The sequence below is a fragment of the Pinus tabuliformis genome, chromosome Q (assembly GCF_031772625.1).
Source record: "Pinus tabuliformis cultivar Carrire ecotype Pingquan chromosome Q, CPIR1, whole genome shotgun sequence".
NCBI lineage: Eukaryota > Viridiplantae > Streptophyta > Pinopsida > Pinales > Pinaceae > Pinus > Pinus tabuliformis.
Window position 1 is genome coordinate 773237591 of NC_142296.1, and position 4799 is coordinate 773242389.

The 4799-nt window shown below is 39.8% G+C and overlaps 1 pseudogene; it reads left to right on the top strand.

The window, feature by feature from the left end:
- The first annotated feature begins 1774 nt into the window (after positions 1 to 1774).
- Positions 1775 to 3765, top strand: LOC149221772 (beta-phenylalanine coenzyme A ligase-like; annotated as a pseudogene).
- The last annotated feature ends 1034 nt before the right edge of the window (positions 3766 to 4799 follow it).

A 4799-nucleotide genomic window follows, 5' to 3' on the forward strand; every position in this document is an offset into this window, starting at 1 on the left:
GGAAGGGTTTTGAATGACCTCGCCTCCTACCTATCCTTAGGTGTGGACAATGAAAATTTGCTCTAAAAATGTGTGCTCACACCATGTTTTGTCTACTGGTATGGTTAGTATGTCAGTTTCTTATGCACCACACATGCAAAATTCAGAGTAGAATGACATATGTTGAAGAGAAATAGGGAGGAGCCTCAGCCCAATAAATAGATAGATCATGAGAACTTGCCCCTACTACGGACTGTGTTCTCCTTGGAAACCAGCAGATGTTGATGTTGGAGACATGTTCACCACAGAGGAAATTAGGGGCGAGTGCTTAACAATTGGGCTGACACAACAGGTGTTATAGTCCCTGCCTTCCAAATTTCAGATGTAAATTGTGTATGTTGACACTTTACCATATTCACTTTAGGGAGGCTGGCATCATATACCTATTTTGAACCCAATCATGAACTCCATGGGTAGCAGTCATATGCCAATGGTGTTGCACATGGCTTACCCAACATGGGATAATATTGGCATTTGCATGGGATGAGTTGACCTAGTAATAACTTTAGGTACAATTCAGTAGCAATTATGAGTTAAATGTTAGTTATGTACATGTTAGTAATGCAGTGGAGTTGATCCTAGCTAGGAAACCATCATCATTATACCTGTTCTAGCTGTGTGTGTATGTATATATAAAGATGGTTGGGTGAAGCTACATATTTATTAGAATCCATTTTGTTTCCACAAGGTTCTGCTATATACCTGCATGTTGGAAACCATGGCTGAAGTAATGTTGGGCTGCATTTTTACAAGTAATTATGCACGCACTTACCATTCTATGAACATTGCATGATGTCTGAATTGGATATTAAAAGCACATGATTCTAGGCATTAATGAAGCACGGATTGTCTTGACTCTACCAGTTGTGGAAGCCAAGGTTACAACTCATTTGGTGGTGGTTATTGCTAAGGTGACAACCCTTAACAGGGACATTGATTGTTTAAAAGAAGCCACCTGCGTGTAGATTTATAAAAAAGGGTGACTGACACACATGTTGTGACAGCTATGATGGAGAGATGGTGCAGGGTCTTATGTTGAAGGGTATGGTGATACTTAACTCCTCGCAAGTGTAATACACCCTAGAAAGGAGCGAAGCGCGTGAGGTTGGCAAAAGAAAGGACGTATTTCTTTTTTAGGCATTCCTTCCTTGAATAAGGAGAATCTGGTTTATGGTCACCAAAGGCTGGCAACGATAAAGGACCATATTTGCATTTCCTGCAACTAACAACCATCATCATTTGTTCCATGATCTAACATGCCTGAGGATTGCTAGGAAGGTGTGACTATTGGTTTATACCTGTTCTAGCTGTCTGTGTATGTATACATAAAGTTGGTTGGGTGAAGCTACATATTTATTGGAATCCAGTTTGTTTCCACAAGGTTCTGCTATATGGCTGCATGCTGGAAACCATGGCTGAAGTAATGTTGGGCTGCATTTTTACAACTAATTATGCACACACTTACCATTCTATGAACAGTGCATGATGTCTATAGCATACAGAGCGTAAGTGAATAGAAGGATGTTGCATTAGATGTCACGCTAGCAGGTGGACTGTCTTGACTCTACCAGTTGTGGAAGCCAAGGTTACAACTCATTTGGTGGTGGTTATTGACTCTGTTCCATCTTTCGAATTACCCCAAATGACAAAAGATCAAAACTTACTGTATTCCATGTTTAGCAATATGAATGTCTTTCTGTTTTGAGTAGAAGGCTAATTGAAGGAAGTTATTATTATGCAGGGTTATGGATTGACAGAGTCTAACGGGACAGTATCCTCGACTATAACCGATGAAGAAAACAGACATTATGGAACAGCGGGCTTGCTTGCAGCTCATGTGCAAGTTAAAGTGGTTGACACAACTACTGGCAAAGCTATGCCTCCCAACCACATAGGGGAGCTCTGGTTTCGGGGACCTACAATCATGAAAGGTACTCCTTAGTCGCTATGTCATTTTCCATTGGAGACTACTTTCTGCAAAAATTTAACAAATTTGCAAACCTTGCTGATTTCGAGTAGGTTTTTCGATTTTTTTAGTTTTGAGAGGGTGATTTGGATAATGCCCTGATCACCTTGAAAACCTAGATCGTATGAGAAAAATCTTAAACAGTTAAGTGAGGATGATAAAAAAACCATAAGCAGCAAGTGTTGAACTCCCCATGCACAATGAGACAATGGGTGCATAGTAAACATGCTGTACCCCAAGCTAATATTCGCCTTAAAGAATCTCTAACATTTCTATTTAAGTGCACTCAAAAAATTTGTATACCCAGAAGTGCACACCTTATGCTATTGTAAAGTTTTAAGAGCATATGTTTTGTAGCCACAACAATTATCTTTCAAACAGGAAGGGTATTCTCCAGTCAATGAATCTATGCTTCCACAAAGTGGTGCATGAAGGCACTATGATAGCTCCCAAATCACAGCTTAAATATGATGTCATAACAGTCTCTTCCGTAGATTAATTTTTCCCAAAAACAATATATGAAGGTTTCAGCTTCTCCATGCAGGATATTTTGGTAATGTTGAAGCTACTGAGTTAACTTTAGACTCGGAAGGATGTTTCAAACAGGAAGGGTATTCTCCAGTCAATGAATCTATGCTTCCACAAAGTGGTGCATGAAGGCACTATGATAGCTCCCAAATCACAGCTTAAATATGATGTCATAATAGTCTCTTCCGTAGATTAATTTTTCCCCAAAACAATATATGAAGGTTTCAGCTTCTCCATGCAGGATATTTTGGTAATGTTGAAGCTACTGAGTTAACTTTAGACTCGGAAGGATGGCTGAAAACTGGGGATCTATGTTACATCGGTGAGGAAGGCTTCCTTTTTGTTGTGGACAGAATAAAGGAGTTGATCAAGTACAAAGTATTTCAGGTACATAGCATTTCAAGGACCTTTTTTATAGTAAATGCAAACCCAAAATATTGATCTTCTCAGAGAAGACTTATATTTTGTCAGGTTGCTCCAGCGGAATTAGAGGAGTTGCTCCTCTCGAACCTAGATATTACTGATGCTGCTGTTATTCCGTGAGTGCCATTTACTACTTCTTGATCTGATATACTTCCCAAGTTCCCACTTGTTGATCTGATATGCTTTCAAATGTCTATATGCAGCTAGATTTACCACTTGTTTAGCTAGCAAATATTTTTCAAGTTTTAGTTAGAATTGAACACTTGGGCTGGTAGCCCAGACGACCTTTGAAACATTAGCTGATGTCCTTTTTCGTTTTCAAATTAAGCCAAAGATTCTTGCAGACATGCTATTTATTTAAGCATGAAATTCTCTTCCTTCTGGGGTGTGTGTGGTAGGTATCTTGATCATGAAGCAGGCCAAATACCGATGGCATTTGTTGTGAAGAAGTCAAACAACAATTTCTGCGAAGAGGATGTCATAAATTTTGTTGCAAAACATGTAAATGGAGCACTTGAGTTTCTATATGTTTCCTTACTCTATCTCAACCTAAATTTTGTTTTCTTTTGTTGAAGATGTTAATTTCCAAGAGAAAATATCTGCTATGGTTGAGTGCAGGTTTCACCATACAAGAAGATATGTCGAGTAGCATTTGTAAATTCAATTCCCAAGTCCCCACGGGCAAAATCTTAAGAAAATATTTGATTCATCAGGCTCTGTCCACCTCCAGAAGTGACTCCCACAGTCAAACCATTAATCTCATGCATAACAAGATTATAGGGAAAAAGGATGAAATAATAATTGATTAAATAGCAATACAGAGTATCTCAAACATTGCATCGGCGTTAGATGCAGAAACTTGCAGGGCACGAGACGAGGCGCCCTGTCCCTCATTTTTGGGGCAAGTTATATCAGAGTGAGTACCGGGACTCTATGGTTATCCCCGGACCTGTGTTATCCCAATACGTATCTTCTTAATTGAGATCTCTCTCTATAATCGAAAAATATAACGATTTAAAGCAACCGACCTAAAATTTCTGAGTACAATGATTGATTCCTCTGTAACATGAGCTGCTGCTTGAAATTATGAATTAAATTTTCAGCCATTGCATTCAGTTCATCCGTGGATAGGCCATCTGGGTTTGTGCCATCTCCAGTCGTAACACAGTTGGTCATATCTTCATTACGAGGAACTTCCATTAGATTTGTTCATTCCCACATGAGAAAAGCTTTGGGTTGGCTCAACCAGGGGGAAAAATCATGGGTTTTTCCTAAAAACTGAGGCAGAAATGGAGGATCAATCGGAGGAGAAAATTGATGGGTTTTTCTTAGAAACTCTGGAGGATTTGAAAACATCATGCAGTGTTCATAGAATGGTAAGTGAAAATTAAACAGGACTGAGAGAGCTTGAAAATTAAAGAGGACTGAGAGATACGATGACCTGACCTGGAAGAAATGATGTTGTGCAGATGTTTTCTAAACAACAGCTCCGGCTCGATTAACAGCTCCGTTACCCATTCGTGAGATTATCAAACCAGGCTCCTCTGTCAGTTTGAACAGTGCTATACTCTGTGAGATTGATCCAAGAAGGCTGCCAGTAGTTTGATCCAAGAAGGCTCCCAGTCATGGAAGCATGGAAACCGCAGAACAGTTGATTGTGCATCGCAGAACAGCTGTGCACCGCAAAACAGGGACCGCATAACTGGGTAGCTACCAAACCGACAGAAGGTACCATAACACAATGCGCCATTACTACTGGAGCTTAAGAATGCATAAGCTGCGGAAGAGAACTGCACGAATTTAGCCGCAGAACTGCCTTCATGAATATCCATGAATACACGAC